The following is a 12,392-nucleotide window of genomic DNA, read 5'->3' on the forward strand; positions in this document are numbered from 1 at the left end:
TCTTTTATTTTCTGGAAGCTATTGTGAAGAATTGGTGTTAATTCTTTCTTGAATTAATATTTGGTATAATTCTACAGTTAAACCGTCCAGGTCTGTTGATTTCTTTCTTGGAAGTTTTTTAAATTACAGATTAAATTTCTTCAATGGTTAAGATTTTTATATTACCTATTTGATCTTAGGTGAACTTTGGTAGTGTGTTGTTTTTGAGATTTTGCCTAAGTTGTTGAACGTATATGCTTAGAATTACTTGTAGTAGTCCCTTATTTCCTGTGAGGTATGCAGTGATATCTCTTCTTTCATTGATGATTGTGGTCATTGGTGTCTTATCCATTTTTTAATTCTTCAGTCTTGCTAAAACTTTATCAATTTTATGATACTTTTAAAGAACCAGCTTTTTACTTCATTGATTGCCCTTATTGTTTTTCTGGTTATTTTATCTTTATTCTTATCCTTCTTATTTATTTCCTTGTGTTTGCTTTGGGTTTATTTTGCTTTTCTTCTTCTAGTTTCTTGAGGATGCTTAAATTGTTGATTTGAAACAATATTTTTCAGGATAAGTATTTAATGCTATAAATTTCTAAGCACTGCTTTAGCTGTATCTCATAAATTTTTATACAGTGTATTTTCATTTTCATTCAGTTCAGCATATTTTTTATGTGCCTTGAGATTTCTTCTTTGACCCATGGATTGTTCAGGAATACATTATTTAATTTCCAAGTGTTTGGAAATTTTCCTGCTGTCTTTCTGTATTAATTTCTAGTTTGACTCCATCATAGTCAGAAAATATATTCTATATTATTTTAATTCTTTTAAGTTTGTTGACATTGATTTTATAAGCTGGGATACAGCTATCTTGTTTAATGTTCCACGTGCCCTCGAAAAGAATGTATATTCTAGTTGGGTGGAATGTTCTACAAATGTCAGTTAGATCCTGTTGGTTGATGGTATTGTTCAGTCTACTATATCCTTGCTGATTTTTGCATCTAGTCATTCTGAGAGAGATACTGAAGTACCCCACTATAATTGTGCATTTTTCTATTTCTCCTTTCTATGCTTTGGTTTTTGCTTACTGTATTTTGAAGCTCTGTTAGTTGGTGCATACACATTTAGTATTGTTTTGTTTCCTTGGTATATTGACCCTATTATCATTATGTAGTGTTCTTCTCTGCCTCTGATAATTTTCTTAATAATTTCCTAAAGTCTGTTTTATCTAGTATTTATATTGGCACTCCAGATTTCTCTGTTATATCTTTTTCCACTCATATACATATAACTTATCACAGCATAATAGTGTTGACATTTTATCACTTCAAATGAAATGAGGAACCTTATCACTATTTAGGTCTCTTTACTCTCTCTGCTTTATAAGTACATAAACTCTTAAATGTCTCTTTAAATATACTTAGAATTACACTGGACAGTAGTAGAATTTGCTTTCAAACATCTAATGTTATTTTGAAAACTTGACAGGAGCCAAACTCTGTCCTGAGCTGCTCCTTCTGCAGGGATCTGACCCCACCTTGTTAAGGGGGATCCTTCCCTCTCCCACTTTACCTTCTTCATATGTTGGATTCCTTCCTTCCTTTCCTCTAAGTGGAGAAGAGGGTGAAGAGGAGCAAGAGAGAGACTAGCTTTGGTCCCTAAGCATCCAGAAAGGCCCTCCTCAACCCCATCCTTTTGTACACACACACAAAAAATGAACACCAGCCCTTCTGTACATATATGGATACGTGTGTCCTGCCACCTAAATGTTTGTCAATCCCCCGAGAGGGGACAGAACACCCTCTATCTCTTGGCAACATCTCATCTCTTACTTTTGCTCTTGCCTTTTCCCCACTATCCTGGGTTTTGTCCTATTCACTTCAGATTTCTATTTTGTGTCAAACTTGCTGTTTATTTTCATACTGAAAAGATGACATTGTCCCCAGAGCCAAAGATAAATGGGAAATAAGAAAAAGGAAAAAAACAACACTTGAGAGAAGAATAGTCTATTATATTTACCTGCATATTTGCTCATTTCATCAGCCTTTCTTCATTCCTGATATTCTAAGTTTCCTTTGGTTTTTATTTTCTTTTATTTATAGAACTTCAGCAGAACTTTTAATACAGGCTTGCTGATAACAGATTCTCTTAGTTTTCTTCATTTAAAAATGTCTTGTGGGGAGGGCATCGCTCAAGTGGTAGATTGCATGCATGAGGTCCTGGGTTCAATCCCCAGTACCTCCTCTAAAAACAAATAAATGAATAAACCTAATTACCTCCCCACTCAAAAAATAAATTTAAAAAATTCTTTAATTCACATTCTTTCTTAAGGAATATTTTCACTGGATAGAGAAATCTGGGTTGACAGTTCTTTTATTACAGTGTTTGAAAAATGTGCCATTTTCTCCTGACCTCCATGGTTTTTGAAGAGAAATGCACTGTCAATCAAATTATTGTCCCCTCTGAAATATAATGGATCATTTCTCTCTGGTTCCTTTCAAGATTCTTTCCTTGTCTTTAGTTTTCAGAAGTTTGACTATTCTGTGCCTAGATATCAATTTCTTTGAATTTATCCTGTTTGGGGGTCATTCAGTTTCTTGAATCTGTGGGTTTATATGGTTTGCCAAATATGCAATATTTTTAGCCATTATTCCTTCAAAATTTTTTTCACATCCAGTTTCTTTCTGTTTTTCTACTGGAACTTCAGTGGTGTGTATGTTAGATAATTTTTTATTGTCCCAAAAGTCCCTAAGGTTCCTTTTGTCCTAAAAGGTCCCTTTTAATTTTTAAAAATCTACTTCTCTTTTGTTTGGACTTCAATCTATTTACTCTCTGTTATTCAGATTGGATAATTTCTATTGGTCTATTTTCAAGATCACTGATTCTTTCCTCACTCATCTTCATTCCACTATTTAGCCCTTCCCATGAGTTTTATTTCAAGTATTGTATTTTTCAGTTCAAAACTGTCCATTCAGTTCTTTATGTCTTCTATTTCTTTGCTGAGACTTTCTATTTTTTAATTTGTTTCAAGTGTTCATGATTGCTCCTTGAAGCATTTTTACAACAGTCATTTTAAAATTCTTGTCAGATAATTCCATTATCTGCATCATCTTAGTGTTGGTATCTATTTATTGGCTTTTCCCATTCTATTTACATTTTTCCTGTTTCTTGAGATATCAAGTACAATGAATTATTTTCTTTTGTGTCTTGGACATTTAGGGTATTATAATATGAGGCCCTAATTCCTTTCTTAAAATGTTACTTCTGGGGCAATAATCAGAGCTCTGTTTATATACTCTCAGTGACAGTCACCTTGTACAGTGGCTGAATCACAGTTTTTGGAGTTTTGGATCATTTGTTACATAGTAGTTGTAACCAGATGTGTATGTATTATGTGTGCATATATATATATAGACACACACACACACACACACCCATTTGTATATGAAAGTGGAGATTGTATATGTATGAATGTTTGTGTCCATATATAATTATTTTGTTCTCTGGGCCATAGATGCCTAGGAGCAGTAAAGTAAAAATGACTGTATAGGGTCCTTGGTGGGGTAGAGATTAAAGATGATAGAGCCCCAACCATAATTTGGGGGTTCTGAGAGCTGGGCTGGATGTCCAAAGTGGCTCATTCACATGGCTGGCCATTGATGTTGAGTGAAGTTGGGAGTATGGTGGTCTCAGGGTACATCCTTCTCACATGGCAGCTGGCCTTCCCCAAAGTGAGAGTCTCAAGAGAACCAAGCAGAAGCTGACTATCTTTTCTGACTTAGACCGAGAGGTCATGCAGCATCTTTGGTTACACATGAGCCACTAAGGCTGTATGATCAGGCCACCCAAGATGGCGGCTCTCTTGCTTTCTGCACATCCCCTGCTCTACCAGTCCCCACTTCACCTACATCCTACTTACATGACTGACCTCCCCTCTTAATCATAGAGCCTAATCAGTCAATGCCTACAGACTTACACCCAGCCCCAACTAGTTAGTGATTGTTCTGATCTTTAGATCAGATCATCTCCACCATGATAGCTTACCCAAGGAGGTGGTAAGGGGCATGCTCCTCTGCTGGTTTCCCTGGTAACCAAAGAACCAACCTGACATGAATCTCCCCTAAACTAGTACCTCCCCCAAACTCCCCAATCCCTCACCCCATAGCAAAGACTGCTGTTGCCATGTCCTGCCAGCTGTCTCACACACACAGTGGGGTGTTGCTCCAGGACCTTGCTTCAGACATGTCAGACCCCCTTATCCAATAAATCACTGATATCTCTGTCACCATCTCCAGCTCTTTTTTCAGTCTTGAGGCTGAACAAGTACCGGTCTTGCAGGCTTGCAGCGTACAGCCCAACAAAGGCCAACCCAGATTGAAGGGACGTGGGAAAAGGGTCAAAAACTTTGAAAACATGTTTTAAAACTACTACCATCTGCCCTCTGGCCATGAAATATTTATATTCCTTCCACATGCAAAATTCACTCATCTCTTTCCTCAGCCTCATAAGGCTCATCTATTTTGCATCAGATTCACAGTCAAAGTCTAGGACCTCATCATCTAAGTCAGATCCAGGTGTGGAGGAGGCCACCCTACTGCAGGGATTCAGGATCTCTTGAGCACCTCTAAAGGGAATGAAGCAGATGCAACTATTTGGGAGAACAAGAGATGAGTATTTAGAACTGCCCTGCCCATTCTGGTTGTCACCATTCCCACAAAGCAATTAGATTTTGATTGATTGATTGATTGATTGATTGATTGACATATAGTCGGTTTACAAGGTTGTGTTAGTTTCTGATGATTCAGTGTATATATGTATATATATATATATTCCTTTTAATATTCTTTTTCATTATAGGCTATTACAAGGTACTGAATATAGTTCCCTGTGCTGTACAGTAGGACCTTGTTGTTGATCTATTTTATATATAGTAGTTAGTAGCAATTTGATTTAAATGAAAAAAATTGAAAATTCCACTCTTCCATTGCACTAGCCAGATTTTAAGCACTCAGCAGCCACATGTGGCTAGTAACTACTGTATTGGACAATAGAAATACAGAACACGTCCATCATTGCAGAAAGTTCTATTGAACATTGCTGACTAGACAACAGAAGTCCAGGGATGCCCTGTAACTCAGAAAAGGATTTCTGAATATATGTCTTAGTTTAGGATCTCCCCAAATCCTGCCCTGAGCCAAGGGTAGAGGTGGTTTTTCTGGGAAGTATCCCCAGGAAATACACGTGAGTGGGAAAATTGGGACTGGAAGAGAATAAAGCCAACAAATGGTGGGGAGTCAGGTGAGACAAGTGAGGCACCTGGGCACTTGCCTGAACCTCAGGGTGAGTGCTTCCTTGAATTTTGCACCCTACACACCTTACTTCCTAACCCTAGCTAGCCCCAACCCCGAAAGGGTGACCACCGTGAGTAACTAGACTCATTTGCACCAGGGACCGTCTAAGGAGTTGAGGAATCATGTTTAACACACTTCAGAATTGACTCACTGAGGAAAAGGGAAACAGAATTATTTAATCACAGGCTCAGGACACGCACTGGTTGAAGATTTCCCCTGGGGAATTAATCCTGGCACTTCCGGTCTGTTCTGCATGCGGACAGAGAAAGACCTCAGATGGAGGAGCAGAAAGATACGGGCACATGAGGAGGGACAACATGTGTGGGAAGTGCCCACCACTATACACAAGTGAGAGAGAAAATGACCTGAAGGGATATGATGGGGGCCCCAGCTGCAGTGCTACAGTAAATCCTAGAAAACCCCCCACAGAGAAGATGTGTGTGATCCTTAAGGTGATGGGGAGCTGGAGGCAACCTAGGTGTCCATCACTGGGTGAATAAATAAGTGAAGGAGTGCTGTGCATTAAAGTATGGGGTGGGATCGGGGACTGGGCATGCGGCCGGAGGTAAAACTTTAGAGGGTCTTTCAATTGTGGTCCTATGTTATGATCTGAAGGGTGTGATTAATATCCTTCTGCACCTCAGGGCAAAGAAAAAAATAAAGGAATGAAAAAAATACGAGGTACCTTCACATCAGAGCAACTCCCTACCTGTTACACAATTATTATTACCCCAGGGGGTTATGACAGCACAGTGACCAGGCTCTGCCTGCCTTCTGGAAGCCCTCCTCATTGCCTTCTTTCCAGGCAGCCCCTCCACTCCCCAGCAAATGCTCCTTCCATGGCAAATGAGGAGTTCCCTACCCTTGCATGCAACCCAGAGGGAGAGAAAAGAAAGCTGGGCGTCTGTGAGTCCCAGAGGTTCCCATCTCCTACTCTGGCTGTCTATAGACTAGGGAGTAAGCCCATGGGACTCCAAACTCCATCTCTGCCATGAGACGCCTGTGGGACCTTAGGCAAGTCACTTTCCCTTCCGGTGCCCTAGCTCCCTCACTGATAAAATGGGGGTGATCATAAAAATACCTACTTATGAGAATGTTTGGAGCATAAAAAGAGTGAGTTTGTGGAACATGCTTAAACCAGTGGAGGAAGCCCCCTCTTCACCACTCCAGCAGCCTCGCCCACACACACCCTGCCACAGCCCCTGCCCTGCCTGGACAGCTTCCTATCTCTCCTCCTGTCTCAGCCTCAATCAGGGGCTCCCCAAAGTCCCAGGGACTCCTAAACTAGCCTCAGGAACTTCTCAGGCTCCAGCCTGGGATTTAATTGCAGTTTCTCTTTCCTTTTTGGAGAGCTCTGGGCTCACCTGGCCCCCAGACACCTGTCAGTTCACCGGGCTCAGCAGCTGGCTCCACCCACTCATGCCAGTTGAGTCAAAGCCATTTGCCTTTTCACCTTACAAACCACAGCCAGGATTGCTCACTTGCCCTGGTTTAAAAGGCAAGCCATACAGCTGGGGAGGCAGTGGCCATTTGGCCATAGTTGCAGCATGGATCCTAGTTCTGGTGACCGTGGGGCTGGGCTTGGCCATGGTATGTTCTGTCCCCGCTTCCAGTTCCACTGGGAAGAGCTGAAACATTGGCAGGTTCAAATCTCTGTTACCCAGTGAGCTGGAGGCCTTCAAAAAAGCCAAGGATGCCTTGGTAAGTCCCTACTGTTGTGGGCTAACCTCTACCCCTCCTGCTGTAGCCAAGCTCTGCTACTGTTGGCTAACCTCTATCCTCTTGGTATGGGGTGGCCTCTCACTGTTCCGCTATGACTAACCTCTATCCTCTATGCTATGGATAAACTCAGGCCCTCCTGCTAAACCTTCATCCTTGCTGCTAGCCTCCAGCACTCCTGCTGTGGGCTGACCTTGCCCTTGCTCCCTAGGAAGAGACACTCTTGCAGAAGGACTGGAACTGCAGCTCCTGTCTCTTCCCCAGGACCCGAGACCAGAGGCAGCTGCAGGTGAGTCTGGAGAATCAGGCCCCGCTGACCTGGCTCTGCAGGCAGCCCCTCCCCTCCTCCTTCTTACCTGCCCTTCCCTCTCTCTGATCTCTCCTCCCCTGTCCCCTGCCCCTGTCCCTCCTCAACTGCTCCCTTGACCCTATCCCTCCCCTGGATTCCTGTTTATCATCTCTCTGCCTGTCCTCACTTCCCTGTCTCCTTCACCTTCTCCCTATCACTCTCATCTGTTCCTTCTCATTTCTCTCTTCTTTTCTCTCCCGGTCTGTCTCCCACCAGTGCCCCTTGCCCTGCCCACCTTGTCACTGTCTGCTCTCAACACTCATTCCCTCTTCCCTGCTTCCCTGCCCTCCTTGCCGCTGACTCTCCCCTCTCTCCCTCATCATCTTTCTTCCGCTGATCTCTCCCCTGCATTCTCCCGCATCCACCCTTCCCACCTATGCAGCCATCTGTCCCCCTCCCGCTTGCCTCCCCAGACTGTTCTCTTCACTGGGCCTTCTTGCCTAGCCTTCCTCACCTGTTCTCTCTCCCCTCTCCTCAAGGCCCTGTTTTCTCTTGGAGGCAGAGCTGGCCCTGACCCTGACGGTCCTTGAGACCGTGGCTGACTCATCCCTGGAGGATATCCTAGATCAGCCCCTTCACACGTTAAGCTACATCCACTCCAAGATCCAGGGTTGTGTGAGTGCTCAGGGCACCCAGGCTGTGTCTGTGGGTTCTGGGCCTATGGGACCCCACTGCTCTGTCCCGAATCCTGTCTCACACACCACCCTCCTCTGTCCTTAGGTCCAGGCTCAGCCCAAAGCGGGCCCCAGGGCCACCTCCAGCACTGGCTACACCAACTCCAGGAGCCCCTGAAGAAGGTGAGTGACCCAGGAGGAGGATGGATGCTGGGGTGCTGGGTAAGGAGGAGGCTGATGCCCAGGCAACGGGAAACAAATTTCTCATCTGTGTCACAGGAGTCTCAAGACTGCCTCAAGGCCTCTGTCACGTTCACCTTCTTCCACCTCCTCACACGGGACCTGCATTGTGTCACCAGTGGAGACCTGTGCAGCTGAAAATCAGGACCAACCCCGGCCCATCTGGGACCCCAGACCTTATTTATGCTTTAAGCCCCACACCCTGCCTTAAGTTATTTCCTCTCATCCCTTATTTATGCAGCTGCTGCCCTGACTCAGACCTAAAAGAAATGTTCACTTTTCTACTTTTGTACCATTCATACAATATGCAGCGATAAACAGTAAGGAATTGGAACCTTCTGTGATAAGTGCATCCATGAGTATGTGTACGTGCATGACTGTGGGGCTGTGACTGAGTGTGGATGTCTGTGTGGTGCGGCCAAAATGTGTGACAGGTTGTGTATATCTGTGTGTGTGCCTGACCCTGTGAGTGTAGGCATCCAAGTGAGTATCTGCCTGAACCTGAGTCTAACTGAAGATGCATAATGGTATATTCATGCCCACGTGTGTGCAAGGGTGTGTGTATTTATACACATGTTTATGTCTCTCCCTGTCTGTGTGAACTGTGTAGCTTTCTTTTCCATGTGTACCTAGGACAGATGGAAATCTATATCAATCAGGATGCTTAATCCTATGGTAAATGTCAGAAACCCAACTCAAAAGGGTAGAACAGAAATGAATTTATTATCACACATAACAAAAAGTGAGTTGGCAGGGCAGTTCTAGGACTGATTCATTCATTCATTCAATAACATCTTTCCATTTCTGTTGACTGATTCCTACTCTGGCTACCTCATGGTCTCATGGTGGCAGCCATGGCCCAAGCAGTCGCACACAAGTAATATCCTCCAAGTCATAACAAACATCCCAAATTTAATGGAGTAAAACAACAACTATCTTATTATGCTCACAGATTCTGTGGGTCATGAGACTGACAACACTATCCTGGGGGATAGCTTGCCTCTGCAGTTTCAAGTGGCCATGTAACTAAAGGGCTCAAGTTAATTTCTGTAAAGAATTTAAAACAATTCGTGACACAGGTTAAGCCCCGTATATGTATTTATTGCTGTCACTATTTTAGAATATTTTTCTTCCCTAACACAAAGAAAATTCTTATATTTGTTCTCTTCCTTCCTGCTTAGTTCATTCATATGAGGATATGAGACCTGGAGCAGTGGTGACCATTTTGTGGCCATAAGGCAACAAGCCTAGATTATGAAGCTGTTCTTGTAATGAAGATGGAAAGAATAGGAAACTGGGTCATTGGTGATATTAATAAGTTATTATGGTAAACCTCCAAACTCCCAACTCCAGACTTGTTCAATGAGATAACCAAATTTCTTAAGTCATGTTAATTAGGTTTCTGTTTCTTGCTGCCAAACGTATCCTGAAATATCCATCTCTGGATGCTCAAAATAGAACCCAGAGAAGGTGGCCAATTATTATTTGCTAATAAACATTTGAATCATGTAGAACATGTCTGAGTTCAGGCATATAACCTCTTTAGTATGAGTGTTGTAACTGAGTAAGGTTGCAAATCTCTGCTTGGAGATGCCAAGGCCTAACAAAGAAATTTTCAACTGGGTGTCTTTTGTTTTTGCCTGCCCAGCATCTATTTCTCCTAGTAAAGCGCCTCGCCTTTCCTTTGGGTAATGACCCCCCTCCTTTCCCACCTCATCATTGGTTGGACACATGACTCGGATTTGCCAATCAGAGCACTCCATCTCCAAGAGCACAGTGGCAAGCCTTCCCTTGTCCTCCCTCATGATAGCATTGGCATAAGCTGCTCCCTCTGTTAGGGACATGTCCCACTACTCACCCACCTCCCAATGTTTTCACCTGACTCACTTCCACTCATTCCCTATGTCTCGGTAATATTCTCCTCCTCCAAAAATCCTTCTGAGTGGTGAACTGGGGTTTCTGTTGCTTTTATATGCTCAACAAACTTTTCCAATCTACTTTCCTGGTGACTATTTAGGTTCAGCCATATGAAATTGCCACTATCCTGCCATTTTTAACCTACAAAACCAGGAATTTCATATGGTTCAACCTAATATCTTTAGCACGCCCACCCCCAGGTCACAGGATCTGGTCACGTGACCCCAGCCTGGCCAGTCAAAGCCTTCCATTCCCTTGGATGCCACAGTCAATGCAGAAGTATGACGTGACCCTACTCTGGCCAATCAGAGCCTTTCCCTGGGATTTTTTTCATTTAGGACTGGAGGAGACTTTGCCATTATTACCTCTGGGCTATGGTGCTAAAAGGATTGAGTCTGTGTCTGTAAATGAAATTTTCCCTGCTCCTTTCAGTTGAAGAGGATAAATCTGGGCCAAGACAAATAGAGAAGAAAGATGAATGGGAAGAAGGTCATGATGGAGTTGAGTCTGAGTCCCAGTCTCTAAGGCCAAGTTCCTTGTAGCTTTACCCTCAGTTGTCTCCTTCCTAGCTGCGTGAACCAACAAATGTGCACTTTTTATGTCTAATCCAGTTAAACTAATTTCCTGTCACTTGCTACCAAGATTCCGACTAATTCACTTCCCTGAACCAGGCTGGGTCAGACAGCTCTTCTGGGCTTTGATAGGCTCTATCAAATGTTTCTCCCATCGCAGCCCTATTGCTATCTGTCTGTCTGAGCTCCAGGAGGACAGGGACAGGAGCTGTCTTGGTCACTGTTAGGTCTCTAGTGTCCAGCACAGGGCTAGGCACAGAACAGAAGCCCCAATACTCCCCTTGAGTGATACCATGCCCTCTCCACCTGTTCCTTGGGTTTAAAGCTTGCAATTTTGGAAGAAAAAAAAAAAAAGCAAGCACGGCATTTGTATTGATAAACATTAATCTGTTAAACGAAGGACCTGAAGTTACAGGGGAAAGAAGGTGGTGGCTGTCATCCAAAGGGCTGAACCAGGAACCATGTGGGCCCCAAATATGTCATTGGGTGGATGCCAAGTTCTGAGGTGGCAATTCCTGATTTTGTTTTGAAGACAGGAACACCCTGCTCCAAAGCTGAGTTCTCCATGGAAATCAAGCTTTATACTGCCCCAGCTGAAAACACTCCATTGGCTTCCCACAGCTTTGAGAATAAAATCTTGACTCTTGACCACAGCCCACAAGACTCTGCAGAATCTGCTCCCTGCTTGCCTCTCCCACCTGCTCTCCTCACAGTCTCCCCCTTGCTCCAGTCCAGACATACTACCTCCAGCACACCAAGCATACTCTGCCTCAGGGCCTTTGCACATGATATTCTCTTTGCCAAGAATGCTTTTCCCCGGCTCTTCCCACAATGGATTTCTTCAGCTGCATCACCTTCCTTGACTCCCCACCCCAATCTAAAGTAGGCTTCTCAGTCATTCCTTGTCCCATCACCCTGTTTTTATTCTCTCTGTGACATTTATTCACTGCCAGACACTCATTATTTTCTTGTTTACTATCTCTCGCCTCTAGAATATGAGCTCCACAGGGCAGGGTTTTCTTGTTTTGTCTGTTTTGTTCTCTATGCAACACCTGCACAGGGCCAGGTACATAGTACACACTCAGTAAAGCTTTATCAGGTGAACCAGAGACAATAGAGTCTAAGGGTTAGATGGGCAGGATTTGGAGGCAATAAACTTTCCAATCATGGCTCTGCCATTTATTGGCTGCATGATCTTGAGTAAGCTCCTTACCCTCTGAACTTCTTTCCTCATCTAGAAAAGAGGGTGCATACACTGCACACATCTGTTGCAGAGTATAAATGCAGTCACGCTTACTATCTGAGTAACTCCATTTTGTGAGCGTTATGTGCCGCGTGCTGGGTTGCGTGCTCTCTATTCGTGCATCAGGGAGGGTTTGTGAGCACAGTGCCTGGTGAGTGGGAAGCCCTCAGATACTGGGAAGCCAGGAGTCCTGATGACTGAGATAGATAAGTGTAGCTGGGCCACGGGGTGATTCTGGCCGGTGATTCTCTGATGCCTCTGTCCTATCTGCCTCCCACCCTGTCAGCCCAGATCCATCCCCCTCCCTCCTGCTCTGCTTCTATTTCTGTCTTTCTCTCCTCCTCCCCAGGCCTCAGGAGGCCCCTGGCTGGCGTGAAGCTTGCTTCCTTCTTCCCCAGGATCAGC

At 43.9% G+C, this 12,392-nt stretch overlaps 1 pseudogene; it reads left to right on the top strand.

The window, feature by feature from the left end:
• Nucleotides 1-6,968: 6,968 nt before the first annotated feature.
• Nucleotides 6,969-8,393, top strand: LOC105093384 (interferon lambda-3-like; annotated as a pseudogene).
• Nucleotides 8,394-12,392: the final 3,999 nt, after the last annotated feature.

Source organism: Camelus dromedarius, chromosome 9 (assembly GCF_036321535.1).
Source record: "Camelus dromedarius isolate mCamDro1 chromosome 9, mCamDro1.pat, whole genome shotgun sequence".
NCBI classification, from domain to species: domain Eukaryota; kingdom Metazoa; phylum Chordata; class Mammalia; order Artiodactyla; family Camelidae; genus Camelus; species Camelus dromedarius.